Genomic DNA, 17,869 nt, shown 5'->3' with positions numbered 1-17,869 from the left:
CTTTCACCACGTCTTTGGTTACCTGCTCTAACAGCTGCTTACATGGCTCAATGTGTGATTTTGTTTGATAATACACTAATATTATTTATTTATTCTGACTACATTAGGGTGCATTCTAATTGTGGCAACAGTTTTTCTGGGTGTGAGACCTGTGGTGTGAGAGAGATGAGCGAGAGAATCAGTGAAGTGATGAGGGTAGGTTTTCTCACCTACTCTCTATAGTGGATGCAGTGAGCTGATATCCACAGCACCCATAATGCCATCAGGGAGGGAATTCCAGGATTTTGACCCAGTGACACTGAAGGAATGGCGATCTATTTCCAAACCAGGATGTTGAGTGGCTTGGAGGAGAATTTGCAGATGGTGGTGTTCCCATGCATCTGCTGCCTTTACCCTTCTACATGGCAATGGTGATGATGGATGGTAGAGGTGATGGGTTTAGAAGGTGAGTCACTGTCATGCATCAATTGTCGGTAGATGCCGGAGAGAGTGAATGCTGAGGTTAGTGGGGGGAGTGCCAGGTAAGTGGGCAGCCTTGGCTGGATACTGTCAAGCTCCTGAAGAAAGACAGTTCCAAATTCCCACTGACGTTTGTGTTAATAAATGCTTTTTGACAATTTTCCCTGGATGGTCCACCTTTAGTCATAGAATCATAGAGACGTATAGCACAGAAACAGACCCTTCAGCCCAACTCATCCATGCCAACCAGATATCCTAAACTACTCCAGTGCACTCCACAACCACCTGCTCCGAAAGCTAGTGCTTCCATTTAAACCTGTTGGACTATAACCTGGTGTTATATGATTTTTAACTTTGTACACCCCAGTCCAACACCGGCACCTCCAAATCACACTCTAGTCCCATTTGCCAGCATTTGGCCCATATCCCTCCAACCCTTTTCCTATTCATATACCCATCCAGATGCCTTTTAAATTCAAAGTTTGTGCGAAGATTTGTAGCTCGGGTGCTCGTTGTTGTGGTTCTGTTCGCCGAGCTGGAAGTTTTTGTTGCAAACGTTTCGTCCCCTGGCTAGCAATATACCAACCACTACAGCGGACAGCTGAAACTGACAACCGGAAGCGGCAGGGACAGACCACTATAAACACCGGAGGAAACATCAAAGAAGCGCTTCGCAGGAGGCTCCCAAGCACTGATGATGTCGCCTAGCCAGGGGACGAAACGTTTGCAACAAAAACTTCCAGCTCGGCGAACAGAACCACAACAATGCCTTTTAAATGTTGTAATTGTACCAGCCTCCACCATTTCTTCTGGCAGCCATTCCATACACGCACCACCCTCTGTGTGAAAAGAGTTGCCCCTCAGGTCCTTTTTAAATCTTTCCCCTTTCACCTTAAACCTATGCCCTCTAGTTTGAGAATCCCCCACCCCAGGGTATTGCCTATTACCCTATCCAAGCCCCTTCACAATATTAAGGTTTTCCACCTTTTTTTCCAGACCTCTCTCCCAAAGAAAATAATTTCCCTCTTCCTACTCAATCAACCCATTTCATCTTCTTTAAAGACCTCAAGGAGATCACCCTTTAATCTTCAACCGAAGGGGGTACAAGACTATTCTGAATAACTGTGAACTTAGATTACTTACAGTGTGGAAACAGGCCCTTAGGCCCAACAAGTCCACTCCGACCAACCGAAGCACACCCATTCCCCTACGTTTACCCCTGCACCTAACACTACAGGCAATTTAGCACGGCCAATTCACCTAACCTGCACATATTTGGACTAATGGGAGGAAACCGGAGGAAACCCACGCAGACACGGGGAAAATGTGCAAAATCCACACAGTCAGTCACCTGAGGCAGGAATTGAACCCGGGTCTCTGGCACTGTGAGGCAGCAGTGCTAACCACTGTGCCACCATGCCACCCATAATTTAAACCTTTTCAGCCTCAGTACCATCCTGGAGAATATGCACTCCCCTCCCCTTCTGCACCCACCACCCCCACCTCTGCCCCAATCCCCATGGGTTTTCCCCCACAGTCCCAAAGATGTGCAGATTGACCATGGGAAATGCAATGGTAGGTTGTCTAGGTGGGATGCTCTTTGGAGAGTCAGTGTGGATTCAGTGGACTGAATGGCCTGCTTCCTGAGTGTAGGGATTCTATGCTGACTTAAGCATATTTCAATGTATTTTTTGTAAACATGCAAGTGATAATAATTTACTATTCTGTTCTACAGCGGTCAAGTCTTCCAACTAAACATGATACTAACAAGAAACCATTTGCAACAGACGAAGATCCCTGTTGTCTATAGTAGCATGTTCTCAGGCCTATCCTTGTGCAGGCAGAGGTCACGCATGGGGCTTGTTGTTCAGAATTGGAATGAGGAAAGTTATTCATCCCACTTCTCCCTTATCAACTTCTGGCAGAAATCGAGCAGGAGTGGACACGACAGTCCAAATAAATGAACACTTGTCTGCCATTATCTTGATCCTTTCCTAGACTCCACTGTCCTACATAATATCAATAGCCCAGAAAAAGGGGAGGGAGTGGTGGAAGGCCATGGAGAGGAGAGAGTTGTGATACTACAAGAACGTCTAAATGGAAGAAGGATGTGCCTGTCTTTTATCAAGTGATTACAAAGGCTTTTTCTTTCTTGACAAGCTGTTTTCTTGAATGGCTTCATTGTATGGCTCTTGGCCAAGTTAGAATTTAAACAGTATTCCAAAGTAAATAATGTAAGCACTTTTGCAATGATTTGCAGGCAAGAAGTGCACAACCATCCTCAGTACCTTTACCAATCTCAAGTTGTTAGGTACAGAAATTGCATCTGTCAATTAGGTTTCAGTAACCTCACCATGTGCTTTAAAATGCACGAGTAATTTTGCTGCAAAATGATCACAGATTAGACATGTAGTGATTAGATTTCTACTTCCTCAGGGATTGAAGGGAAGGTTCACTACATAGGCTGCGACTGAATTTTCTGTTCAGCTGCTTATCTTACAGGGAGCAATAACTGACTCGCTGACAATCAGTGTAACATTTTCAATAATGGAATGGGCGATCATTTTAAAAGAGATTTGAATCGAAGGTCTCAATTTCCAGGTAACTTGCTACTGTTCCCACTTCCCTCATTTTATGCAGAGAAATGTGGCGAGAAGCATTTTGTGAGGCCATCTGCATTAAATACTGAAGTTTCAAAAGACCGTGTAGCTGCAGATACACAACTTCTCAAAACTGACCAAAGAAGATGACAAAGCTGCAAAGGGCTCATGCCCGAAACGTCGATTCTCCTGCTCCTTGGATGCTGCCTGACCTGCTGTGCTTTTCCAGCAACACATTTTCAGGACAAAGCTGCAAAGAAAACAATTGGGATCCTGCATTTTATGAGCAAATGCTTCGACTTGGTTCATGAGAATATTTGGATTAAATGGGTGGATGGTGTTTCTGCTGTGAATCTGTGAAGCAGCAATCTATTCTGTGTGAGAAAGGAAGTACATCAGTGCTCCCAAATCACAGCATCTTTATGAGATCACCAAAATCCATTGGCTTATTTATTCAGAGAATGCCTCTAACTCAGGTCTGTTTACACACCTACCCTATCCTTGAACTTACAACATTTTTACAACGGCTTTATTTTCATAGGTGGCGCGTCAGCTTAGTGGTGAGCATCGCAGTCTCACGGCACCTGGGTTCGATTCTAGCCTTGGGTGACTCTCTGTGCGAAGTTTGCACGTTCTCCCTGTGTCTGCGTGTCCAAAGATGTGCAGGTTAGGTGAGTTGGCCATGCTAAATTGCCCATAGTGTTCAGGGATGTGAATGTTAGGTGCATGTGTCAGGGGTGAATGTAGAGGAATGGGCTTGAGTGGGATACTCTTTGGAGGGTCAATGTGGAGTTGTTGGACCAAAGGGCCTGTTTCCACACAGTAGGGATTCTGATTCTAAAACTTACAACTCAGAATTAAGGGGTTGCTTTATGAGGAGAGAGTGAGTAGACTGGCATTGAGAAGAATTGGGGGGGTGGGGGTGGGATCTTATGGAAACATAAAATTATGAAGGGAATGGATAAGGTAGAAGCAGAGAGAATGTTTCCACTGACAGGTGAAACTAGGACAAAAGGGTATTGCCTCAAGATTAGGGGGAGCAGATTGAGGACCGAATTGAGAAGGAACCTCTTCACCCAGAGGGTTGTGAATCTGTGGAATTACCTGCCCAGTGAAGTAGTTGGCCTGCTACTTCAATAAATATTTTCAAAGCTAAGATTGTTTCTTTTTGAACAATGAGGGAATTAAGGATTATGGTGAGCGGGTGGGTAGGTGGAGCTGAGTCCACAATAAGATCAGCCATGATCTTCTTGAATGGCAGAGCAGGCTTGAAGGGCCAGATGGCCTCCTCCTGCTCCTAGTTATTACATTCTTATGTTATGTTTAGTTTCTCTCCCAATTCCTCTCATGCCTTTGCTGAGCTCACTGTTTCCAATACACCCATATCCTGCTCCTTCACTAAACCAATGATCACTCAACTTCCTTCCCTGAGCTCCACATTGTTAACTGTACCCTCGCCTCAGTTTCTGTCTGTCTTTCCTCCAAGTCTGTCACTGTAATCCCTCTCCTTAGTCGACTAACATTTCACCCCAAGGTCCTTTCAAATTCTCATCCCATCTCCAACCTCACTTTCCCTCTTCAGGATCCTTGAATGTGTTGGCACTTCCCAGAGCCATTCCCATATTTTCCAGAAACCCTCCTGTTCTCATCAGACCACATTGTCTCCTGCTTAGGTGGTCACCTTAGTTTTAAAATTCCCTTCCTTGTCTATGAATCTCTCCATAGCTTGGCCTTTCCTATTACGGTGGTTTAGGGAATACTGCTGCCTCACCATGCCAAAGACCCAGGTTCAATTCCAGCCTCAGGTGATTATCTGTGTGGAGTTTGCACATTCTCCCCATGTGGGTTTCCTCCCACAGTCCAAAGATGTGCAGGTTCGGTGAATTGGCCATGGGAAATTGACCATAGTGTTCAGGGATATGTAGGTTAGGTGCTTTGGTCAGGGGTAAATATAGGATAATAGGGTAGGGGAATGAATCTGGGTTGGTTACCCATTGGAGGGCCAGCGTGGACTTGTTGGGCCTGTTTCTACACTGTAGGGATTCTATAATTCTATGATTCTTTAATCTCCTCCATCCCACAACCCTCGGAGAGGTGTCATTTGGGTGTCTTGACCAATCCCAGTTTTAGAGCTGTAAGACCTCTGATGTATCTTGCATGTTTAATCACTGGGCAGATCTGAGGTGAATGATGTTAAGCAGTTCACCAGCTTTGCAGTTTTGTTTAGAAGTTAATGCTCATTTGTAACAGACTTTATCTTGAATATTCTGAAGTATTAGAATGAGCCTCCTCCTCTTCCTGGACAGTACCCTTAGCTTGGCAAAGCATTCCATGGTGCTTTCACAGGAACCTACCTTCAAGGAGGGGGTCAGTGTCCTAGTCTCAATATCATTGCCCCAGTGATCCATGGGATCCAGCTGCACCTTTGGGGGCATGGGTTCACATCCCACCATGGCAGATGGTGAAATTTGGATTAAGAGAAGCTGATCAAGTGGAGGCCATGTAACCATCATCGGTTTCCATAAATCTGACTCTTTAGCGGATAAAATCCAATGGTCTAGCCTGTGTGTGACTCCAAACTAACTGCAAAGTAGCTAATTTTTAATCACCCTCAGAGCGATAATAAGGGATGGGTAATAAAAGTTGATTAACATCCCATAAACAAATGAAAACAAAAATGAAACAAGCAACTTGTCACTGAAGCAAAGGAGATAGCAGGACGGACACTCAGCTCCTTCAAGCTCAGGATTTTTGACCCAACTTTTGTTTGATTGCTTAGCCTAATATCCATTTGTGGAAAGGAACATCGTTTGTTGTAGAATATCAAAACAGAGCCACGACTTGTGGTGTACAAGGGCTGATCTCAGTCCGGAAAAGATCCATCCATGCCTCTGCTCACTTTACTATTTACAGAAGTGTTATCACATGCAACGGAGTGGCTTCTACCCCATCATCAAATCATGATGTGATCTTTTGATTTTAATGACTAACCACCACCTGTAAATCGCCCATGTCGCCAATTTGATATTTACATGCAAAGCCCACGCGGGGTAATCCGAATCATCAAAAGTGAGGAAGAGGTAAAGAGCTGAATCAAAATGGAATTGGAGAGGGAACAACCAGCTCTGCTTTATTAATTCTTTTTTAAAAGTTTTATTTAACTTATGTTTCTAACCAAACTGCTCAGAGATGTTATTACACACCTCTGGAGCAGGTAGGTCTTGAACCCAGGTCTCTCAGTCCAAGGGAAGGGACATTACCACTGACTCAGATGATGACTTCCAGGTGGGCAGGCCATTGACTGTTACCAAGGGAACTCATACACAACAAAAAAGTTACGCAATGAGATTCATTTGTAACTCTCCGTGGGCCTTATAGGGATTCTCAAAGGTTCATTGTCAAATTATTTCTAACAACGCTCCTGCAAAACACTTTGGGATGTTTTGGCATGTTAAAGATGCCATATAAATACAAGTTGTTGTTAAATTACCCAATGTTTAGAGTGTTATTTGAAAAGGTAAGAGACGATGAGGTTGAAAGATAAAGGTCCTGAAGTGCTTTGTCAGGCTGGACGTGGAGCGGATGTTTCCTCTTGTGGGAGATTGAGGGGTCAAAACCAGGGATGGCCCCATGTGAGACAGAGAGCAGGAGAACCTTTCCCTTACAGAGGGTTGTGTGTGTGTGTCAATGGAACCCTCTTCCTGAATTGGTGCAGGAAGCAGAATTCTTAAATACTTTATGGGCCACGGTAGATAGATTCTTGATCAGCGAAGGGGTGAAAGGTCAGCAGGGAGGGGCAGGGAATATGGAGAGATCAGAGCAGCTGTGATCTTACTGAAGGGATAGAACAGGTTTGAAGGGCCAAATGACTCACTCTTGTTCCCAATTCATATTTTGAATGTTATAATCTGTAATTGGTTCCAGTGAAAATGGGAAACATACAGCATCACTTGGATAAGGACTGTCAATGACATGAATTCTTTGCTGATCGGATGTTGGTTGGATAAATCAAATTGTACTTTCAAGTTCTGTAGTGTTGTGGTCCCCTGACAGGGTTACTGAAGGTCTGGTACACATTACACAGTGAATAATGACCCTTCCAGTAACACTCCACATAGTTTGTGAATGGCAGTAAGTGTAGATCTTCCACTTGAAACCATACGATTGAATCTGACATTGACCTGTGCACAAAACTGCAGGGTAGGTTTCTGTGAGCTTGTCCATAGGTCCACTTCACATCCTGCTGTAGCCATCAGTTGACAGACCTGCACAAAACAACAGAAACCTGGGAATCAGCATGGGGCAGGTACTTAATGGAGAGGGACAGAATTCACAAACAGTGTGATCAAAGCACATGCATCATATAACTCCCAGCCAAGCCTGGAGGTTGGAGTACACTATATCAGGCAGGGAATCGTTCTCCAAGTGGATGCACTCTTTTGAGCTTTTGCGATGTCATTTGGGGTTTATTTTGTCCCATCTGCAAATGTTGGCACCAGCAACCTCTCCGAAAGTCATCTACTCAGGGGGTGCTTTTCTGTGTCTCTCTGAAACATCTCTGACTCTTCATATGGAGCTTACCATAGAACTCTTACAGCACAGAAAAAGGCCCATCAGCCAATTGTGTCAGCATTGGCCATCCAAAGATGTGCAGTCTGGGTGGATTGGCCATGCTAAATTGTCCATAGTGTCCAGGGATGTGCAGGCTAGGTGGGCTAGCCATGGGAAATGCAGGGTTACAGGGATAGGGTAGGAGGATGTGTCTGGGTGGGATAGTCTTCGGAAGGTCAGTGTGGACTCAGTGCCCCGAATGGCCTGCTTCCAGGCTGTAGGGAATCTATATTCTATGATCCTGTGGGTAAAAAGTATTTTTCTTCAAATTTCCTTGCTCTTTACTACAAACTGTGCCCCCAGTTCTTAACCGTTCTGCTCAGGAGAAACACATCTCCCTATCTACTTTATGCAAACCCCTCAAACATTTGTAAAGCTCAGTTAGACCCCCTCGGCCATCTCTGCTCCAATCCTACTCCATCCTGCTGGAAGCTCACCAGTCTTCCTGCTCATTCTTGCAGGCACATTGAGAATAGAAGCATGCAGACAATGGGAATGCAGCCCACACAAAACAATCGTTTCTGGTCAACAACATACGCAGCAGAAAGCATAGTTATTATTTCAGCATCCACAATTCTTTGGTCTTTGTTTATACTTTGTCTAGATTGTTTAATGATCAGTAGCAGAGGACATGCCATCATGGAGTTTTTTTTAGAGAAGAGTTAATGTTCTGAGAGAATGAGATGGTTTATTTCTTTATAGTAATTTATACAACTATTTACAAACCAAGCATTATTACCACAACTCTCGCAAATTGTACAGAATAGATCAAAACATTTGAAGGCTAGTGTTGAACTCACTTTCTCCCCCCAACAGACTGTGCGTGGTATCAACAGAATGGGTGGAGCTCATTGTAAAGTGAACATTAACTCCTTCAGAACTATTACCTTATACAATAACAACCAGGCAAATCACTACTGTTCAGCTGTGGTGGTATTGCAGAGGTCACAAAGATGATAGACTACCAAAAATAATAACGAAGATCAGCTGTTCCTCAGCAGGTAAAGCTACTGTTCCCAAATGGAAGCTGTCCCCCGCCATTCCACGCCCCCAACTCTCTCTCTCTCTTTTGAATGCAGTAATTGAACAAAGAAGGGAGTGAAAAATGAAAGGCCTGGTGCCCTTAGTTAAGATTTGCTTTGAAAGAGACTGCACCAATTTTCTGTTTGTTAATAACTTAGTCTGCTCCCTGATTTAGGAAAGCATTTATGTGTTTGTGTGTGTCTCCGTTTGTGTGTATGTCTTTGTGAAGGTGTGACAGTGTACATCTATCTGTTTGTGAGTATGCACTTGAGTCTGTGTGTGTGTGTGTGCCTTGAAGAGACTATATCTGTCTATGTTTATGGTTAGGACTGATTCCCAGGCAAGGCTCCAATTTCATTACAATTCTACAGGCTATCCCTTAATGCTCCTGACTGAGGAAGGTGAACTCATCTTAGTTTAACATTTTTCTTGGTTAGTCACAACAAGGTTAATTTGAAAAGGATCCCTTCCTTCGTGGGTACTTCTCCCAATCCAAGTGGATTTGTGCAGAAAAAGGAGCAAAATTAACCAGGTTTTCCTGAGCTAAATACAGGGCGAGCATATTAGCTACTAGATGTGAGCAATAATCATAAAATGCATCACAAATTCGCACAAATTAGAAATGTAAATTGAGTAATGGAATTGAGTTTCAAAGATTTATACATCAGTCTCCAGGTTCCAAGTAGACAGACAGTGGAATGTTATAGCTATTAGACTGGATGATGATATTAGCTGATAGACTTTGAGAGTATGGGTGCTTACACTGAACATGTTTAAGGATAATGAGCTTCAATCTTACCATCCATTTCCAGATTCTGGAGTCCAAAGTAAAATAGTGACCGGTGTTGCTGAAAAGAAAATTGCCAAGTCTTATTTAAATCTTCTTTGTTGAATTTCTGAACAAAGCTTGTTAGAGGAGGGCTAAGTGTTATAATTTAATCTTTAAATTAATCAAGTTTCACATGTTCAATGACAGACACATTAAGCGTACAAAAGTTATCCCTACATTTTTTAGTAGTCTGATTCCAGTGAAAATTGTAGCGCAAAGGTATGAAAACATGTCTGCTAGTTCGAGAGTTTGTGCAGAACTTCCTTCTCCATGTTTCTGATTAACATTGAACAGGTGGGTACAAGCCAAGGCTGCTGGATACATTGAGCAATTTTAAGATCCTGTTACTTTAGTATCCATATATTCCAACTTAACAAAAGACTGAAAGGTTCACCACACTGCGAAAGGAAATTGTTAGCAGTGTTGCATTAGGGAATCTCAAGTCAATCTGATTAACACTTTCCTTACAGAGTGATCTTTTGAAACTTGTCATTTATTTCAGAATTCCTCTACATTCATACAGTGTGCAATTAATATTGAAAGGTTTATCATTAAGCTGTCTGATTTGTGTGATGACGACAGATCAGAATCCTGAATTACTTGCAGACCAGTGTTCTGGCTAAGGTGTGTGGTGTCCCTTTAAGGTCCTGCATACACCAATCAGCACCCGAACACATTGACTTCTGGTTTCAAGTCGATGCTGTGCAGTGACCTCAGAGGTCTGCACACCAAAAAAAGATTAGAAAGGATATTGTTGTAGATACATTGAACTTTTAGACAAGATGTGTTTTCTTGAAATCAAAGGCTGTGAGCTGAGTCTGGCTGATAACGTAGCTTCAAATCCCTGACTGCTAGGATTCCCTGTGTGAACCCTTGGAATATTTCACACATAAAGTGCCAAGAATGCTTTAAAGAGAGAGGCAGAGGTGTAAGGCAATCTAATTACCTCCTCTCCAAGGAGAGGAAAGCCTCCTGTGGATTATATTCTAGACCATGATCAAGTCAAAAAGGTAAGTTTTTGGTTAACCCTTCCAGGAATGTATGAAACAAAGGTTAAAAAACCATCTGAAACCTTTGATCTGTGTGTGTATTAGTTGGTTAAAGTGCTCATGTAGACTAGAGTGCTGTGAAGTTCATAGCTTAAGGACAGCTATTAAACACCCCTGCTCTTCAGGTAAAAATAAAATTTACTCCATTGCTGAATGGTGGAAGCAATTTATCATCGAAAGGAAACAGGATAAAAGAATTTCAGTTAAGGTGCAAAATTATAAATCTCAAAATCTACTGCTCAGCTATCACTGTCAACACAATACAACAGCCCTAGTATTCCACTATCTCCTCTTCATGAACAACAGAAAGATTGATCTGTTAACCTCGCAACTTTTTTTTTGGACTTACTTCTCATTTCTAACCTCTGTGCGTAATTACTGCTTCTCACACTTAGTCATGAATAAACTCACTCTTTATATTAACTCAAGAAACCCTAGTTAAATCTGGCTCCTTTTAAAATGTAGGTTCATTTGGATCTGGGGGAAAGGTATCCACAAGGGAGAAGATCCTAATAAAATTAACTTCATGTCAACCAAATGAGGCAGTGAATTAAAAATAGTGCCTTCTCACTCACGAGCTTAACAATTTGGAGTGCCCATCTAGAACTATAATGATTTGGTGAGTTTTGCCCAGGGTACAGTAACAATAGGTTACCATTCAGCACATATTGTGTTGGTATCCTGAAAGAGATTTGCACTTTCTTTCATTGCTACACTTTCTTTCTTTCTCCGTACATTGTGGTTTCCTTTACTGTGTGTATCAAATAGGATAACTATCTAAGAGGTTCTCCTGGGATTCAAATAATTCTGTGAAATAGAACTCTCCAGCCTGAGCTCGTACGCTCTGTCCCTTTGTTTTCTTTCTTATGTTTTTTGTGTCTCTCTTGTATGCTTTGTCGTTCCTCCTTTCTGCTCTGCAATGCCCCCCCTGGCCTCAGTGTGAATCCAGCACAGCGGTCTCTCAGTATCCGGGCCTGGCCTTAGCATGGACCTCTGGCCAGAAGGTGAAAGCAAGATCTCATGTGGACGAGATTGGAATGATGTCATTCTGAACTTATATTTCTTTAGTTTTCTGATTTATTCATGTGAGCTGTCATACTGGACTTTAATTTGTTCATTTTTCTACATTTCTTTCCTTAAGAATTTGTACTTAAGAATGTACCAGGATACCTTTGTACATAGTGCAATAAGTGGCAACTTGAAAACTTTTCACTGTGCTCATTTGACTAAATGTGACAATAAAGCTAATTCTAAATTTTAAAATTCAAGAGCAGAATACCATGGACGCCAGAAAACTGAGATAGGAACAAAAAATACTGGAAATACTCAGCAGGGCCAACAGCAGCTATAAGGGACAAACAGAGTTAATGTTTCAAGTCGATGACCTTTCACCAGAACTTAATGGATTAATCAAAGTTTTATTTAGAGACAAGTGTACTACAATCTTCACTAGTCGGTCTTGTAATTGTTATAAGTAGAAGCTTTTCTCAGATGAAAACATTTTGAATGAATTCTTTATGTAGCACAGCAGTTTTTCCCCCACAACTGTGGCTTTGTAAATAATAAATCTGGGATTACCAGAACTACTGAGCAGAGGGAAAAAAAGCACACACACACACACTCACACACAGACACACACAGACACACACACTCACATACTCACACACACACAGAGACACACACAGAGACACACGCACTCACACTCACAAACACACACTCGCACTCTCTCTCTCACAGACACACACAGACATACACACACGCACACACAAACACGCACGCACACTCATACACAGACACACACATGCACACTGGAATGGAACTCTGCAATAGTTTAAACTCAGGCAATTCAAAATAGAACAGTGTAATTCACTCCAAAATGTCTGCAGACAATTAAAATAATGAAAAATGGCTAATGCTAATGATGTGGCCAACAGGGAGAGAATCACAACCAGGTGCTGTGGAGTTGTCCGGCCTAATTCTGTTTCACCACCCTCCATTCCCTCGGCAAACGGTCCTCTTATCGATGGGATGGAGACAAGAGTCTGATCATTATTTAAACCATGGCAAACCAAAAGAAAGTGGTGTGGCAAACATACAAAGGTGAAGGAGAAAGCAAAACACACTTCCATTTATGTAGCACCGCTTATGAACACCTGGCATTCCAAAGCACTTTCCAGGTATTTTCGAAGTGCAGCCCCATTACAGTGTTAGGGAACCAGCACTCTCACTACAATGCTGCACCTCATCACCAACAAGCTCCTTGCTGGAGTGGAACTAACTTACAGAACCAGTGGGAAATTAATCAACCTCCGCCACCTTCAAACCAAAACCAAAGTCACTCCCCCGACCAGTGTCTCCGAGCTGCTGGACATGGATAACAATGTGTGTGCAAACTCAGAGGATGAACTCCAGATCATTGTCAGCACCTTTATAGAGGCGTGTGAGAGCATGGGTCGCACCCTTAGCATCTGCAAGACAATGGTCCTCCACCAACCTGGTATGGTATTGTAGAGGGAACTCCAAATCATCAAGGTCCATGGGGAGGCCTGAGAGAGTGTTGACCATTTCCAATACCTCAGGAGTGTCCTGTCAGCCAAAGCAGCTATTGATGAAGAGATCCAGCACTGCCTCCAGTGTGCTAGAGCTGCCTTCAACCATCTGAGGGAAAGGGTATTTGAGAACAAGAACATTGGATCCATCGCCAAGCTGATGGTATACAGAACTGTGGTGGTTCCTTCCCTCCTGTATGGCTCCGAGACACGGACTGTCTACAGCAGGGACCTCAAGGTGCTGGAGCAGTCCCACCAATACTGCCTGTGCAAGGTCCTGTGTATCCTGGGAAGACAGACACACCAACACCAGTATCCTCGACCAGGCCAACATCCCCAGCATCGAGGCATTGACCCCCCTCGATTGGCTGCAATGGGCTGAGCACGTGGTCCCCATGGCAGTTACGAGACTCCCCAAGCAGGTGCTCTCCTCCCAGCTCCAAAATGGCAGGTGAGCCCCAGGTAGGCAGAGGAAACACTTCAGGGATACCCCCAAGGCCTCACTGGGAAAGTGCAGCATTCCCTCAGACACCTGAGAATCACTGACCTGGGACCGGCCAAGGTGGAGGTGGACCATCCGGGAAGGCAGTGAGCCCCTGGAGACTTGCCGTTGGGAAAAAGCAGAAGCCAGAGGAAACAGAGAAAGAATTGTGCTGCCACACCAATGCCCCCTTCCCGTGGACAACCACCTGCCCCAAGTGTTACAGAGCTTATGGTAGCCCCAGCAGTCTGTACAGCCACCTGCCGACTCACCCTGAGAGTGGGAGAGAGTCATCCTCATCTGTGAGGGAGCACCAATGGTGGTGATGATGATGGTGATGATGTTACCAAACCATGGCCAGCAATTAGCCAACAGAATGGAATGCATTAAATTACTTGATAGCCAAAATCCCCTGTAAGCTGCTTGACTGTATAGCAATCATAATGCCAGCATGATTCACAGCATGGACTTCTGGTTTCCAAAGTCTCTGCCATGCATAGCCCTCAGAGATTTACATGCAACAAAATAAAATTAGAAGGAACGTTGCTGGTGGCATGTTTTAGAGATCCTGGCTGACAGAGAACAATTAACTGTGACATCAGGGAGAACTCCCCTGTTATTACTTGTCATATTATATCCATGTTCAGTATATTTTTAAGGCAACGCTCCCAATACTATCCCTGTATCATATGTGTAACCTGAGGTAAAAAAGATCTCATACTCCATCTTACATCAGATCACTTGAAGCATGACCTGCTACAAAAAGCATTCTGCTTTTGCAACATGAAAGCTGCATGTTCGCCCAGACACATATGTTCCTGTGAAAATCATGGTTTTATATAATATTTAATGGAAATAAAAATTGGTAGTATCTTTCAACACCAAACTATCCATACCCATATGCTGAAAGGGTAGCATAAATATTATTACATCAAATAAAATAGCTCGCTGGAGGGAAAATTGATGCCACTACTTGCATATGGAAGATGGTATTCCTGACATTACAGCACTCTCTCGGTACAGCACTGGAGTTGAACTTGGATTGTACTTTGGAATGATGCATGAATTCTGAAACAGTAGGTCACATCACTGCCTTGAATTATCCACAATAAGAAAATTCAGGCTTGGATGTTGGTTTCAGCAGAAGAAGATAGTTTGAGGAAATGAAAGGAAACAGAAGATTATAATTCTGAATTCAGAGGAAGGCTAACTCAACCAGAAAGGTGAACTCTGATTTCTCTCCACAGTTTCTACCAGACCTGCTGAGCTTTTCCAGCAATTTTTGTTTTTCTGTCTCTGATTTACAGCATCTGCAGTTTTTTTTGGTTTTTATTTGGGAGATTATAATTCCTTTCTTTAACTAGCCATGGATCAATCTTCCTTTCTGCATCAGTCTAATGTTAAAGTGTTGCATTCAGGCAAACGTGAAGAAATTTAATTTGATAAAATTGACTTTCTATTCACATTTTGGAATGTTGAGTTTGACAACATTGTTAACAGCTGGTTGGGCTTGAACCCCTCTCAATATAATGAGCTGAAGGCGGAGGTCAAACATCGAATCGGTACAGCAAGGAATAATTGGAGATTTCATTAGCACCACTTTTGATGAATGACCTTAAATGTTTGCTCCCCATTTCATATTATGCATTATTATAAAGCCCATGTTTTATATTGGAAGATTATTTATATTATTTTTAACTGAAGATACCTGAGCAGTAAAAAAGGTGAATAAAAGCATTTTCAATAACTTAGACAGCAGCTTCTAAGATGGCCGAGTATTTGCGTAGCTGTAGCTTATCGATTTCAATGACATTGGAATAGTCAGCTTGTCGAGACGTAAATCACCAGAGACTGTCAGATTGGATGAGTGTGAATCAGTCATCTCCTGAATCATTTACAAATCATCCATGTGTTCAATTGAATGTGGAGATCGTCATTAGATACACTCACTTTGGACAATGGACCCTGGTATATCAGGGAATCCTTCCATCCATAATTTAATCATATAAGACCATAAGACCATAAGGCACAGGGGCAGAGATTAGGCCATTTGGCCCATCGAGTCTGTTCAGCCATTCAATCATGGCTGATAAGTTTCTCAACCACATTCTCCCCATAACCCTTGAGCCCTTTGATATTCAAGAACTATCGGTCTCAGTCTTAAATATACTCAATGACCTGGCTTCCACAGCCTTCTGTGGCAATGAATTCCATTGATTCCCTACTCTCTGACTGAAGATATTTCCCCTTATCTCCATTCTAAAAGGTCTTCCCTTTCGTCTAAGTCTGTGCCCTCAGGTCCTAGTCTCTCTTACCAATGGAAACATCTACCCAACATTCACTCCATCCAGGCCTCGTGTCCTATACATTACACCTGCAAGGAGAAAGTGAGCACTGCAGATACTGGAGTATGATGCTGGAAAAGCACAGCCGGTCAGGCAGCATCCGAGGAGCAGGAGAATCGATGTTTTGAGCTTAAGCTCTTCATCAGGAATGAGAAAAGAGCTAATGCTCAAAACATCCACTCTCCTCCTCCTTGGATGCTGCCTGACCGGCTGTGCTTTTCCAGCACCACTCTCTTCGACAATAGACCTGCACTCAGCTTGGTTTGGGTGTCAATCAGTTTGTGAAGGGACCCCTCTCTGTCTCAGGTTGCTCAGTGGAAGAAGAAAACCCCTCTGAGTGAGTTCTCTTTCTCTCTCTCTCTCTCTCTCTCTCAGTCTCTCTATCTCTCTCTGTCTCCCTCTATCTCTCTCTGTCTCCAGCGATTCCAAAACCCCCATCTGTTGTTAGAGCAGTAAAACACCAGGGCAGTATCAATCATCAAGAAAATGAGTCCAGTAGCCACTGACTCTAGAAGAAAAGGCCAAAATTGTGCGTCACATTTAAATCACCATGGTGTAAATCCAGAAACGGCCATTAGGTCTATTCTGAAATATCAAAGTTATCATTCCACAGAGTTCATAGCCAACTGAATTTTTGGACTCTTAAACAATTTAACTGGTGTGTGTGTATGGGTGTGGATGTGTGTGTGAATATGGGTATGGGTGTGTGTGTAAATATGGATGTGGGTGTGCATGAATATGGGTGTGGGTGTGTGTGTGAATGTGGGTGTGGGTGTGTGTGAATATGGGTGTGGGTGTGTGCGTGTGAGAGTGAGTGTGTCAGAGAGAGAGTTAGGATATTGTAATTTTTTTGGACTCTTAAACAATCGAACTTACCCTTCCTACTTGTAATTTACTTTTGGGAATATGTGTGCACGTGTATTGGTGTGTGAATATGAGTAAGTGAGTGTGTGTGTATGTCAGAGACAGAGTCTGGGTGTTGTAATTCTTTTTATGTGTAGTGTCTAAAGAACAAGTGGTCCTATTGTTTTTCTTTTCAAAATCTCTCTTTGTTTTTCACAGTCACAGTACTGAAACAGTTAAACATTCCCTGAGCAGCCAGCAAGTTCTCTTTTAACAAAATACTGGCTGCAATCAAGCAAGGAGTGGAAAAGAAAGAGACACATTTGATCATTACCCAGCTGAATGCAATAACAATTTCATCAAGAGAATAGTCCATGTTAAGTGCATCAAAGTGTGTTACCAAGCTTGGAGGCTTGGAAGTGTTAGGACTTTTGTGGCTGATCAGCAAGGAGGAAGTGCCCATCACAGTCAAGTAAACACACAGAGGGAGAGGCAGCTACATTTGTGACTGTAGATGCTAGAATAAGTAGCAGCCACTGACTGCATCCATCCCTCATCCTCCCTCTCTTCCTTTGTGTGTCTCACCCTCTTGCCCTGCTAGTTGCACCCACCCTCTCACCAAAAGCAGCTGCATTCTAAATTAAAGTCACCAGAGGACCTAAGGATGCTCTCTTACTACAGAGTGATGACTGCTGATGGTTTAACCTAAAGGCCACGTTGCCTGAAGTGATGGGAGAGATTGACAGGGTGGGAGTTTTAATGTAACCTCAGCCAGTGCAGGAATTGAGCCCTTGCTGTTGGCGTCACACTGCATTCCAAACCAGCCGTCCAGCCAACTGAGCTCTCCAACCCCCCGGAGCTGCCACACTGTTCTCTCTCTTGTCGTCTGTAACAGCATAGACTCAGTCACCACCTTCAAGATAATCGGTGTGTTCAACTTTTCTAAAATCTTCACGCCTGGGCTTTTAGGTATTTTGAAGAGTGGAGATTGAAGCATGGCTTCTTGATGGATATTTGACGATGTCCAGCCCAAATTCCTCATCTCTCCACCAAACAAACATCGCCACTTCAGTTTCCAAC

Source organism: Chiloscyllium plagiosum, chromosome 38, assembly GCF_004010195.1.
Source record: "Chiloscyllium plagiosum isolate BGI_BamShark_2017 chromosome 38, ASM401019v2, whole genome shotgun sequence".
NCBI lineage: Eukaryota > Metazoa > Chordata > Chondrichthyes > Orectolobiformes > Hemiscylliidae > Chiloscyllium > Chiloscyllium plagiosum.
Note: the sequence above shows the minus strand (reverse complement) of the source record.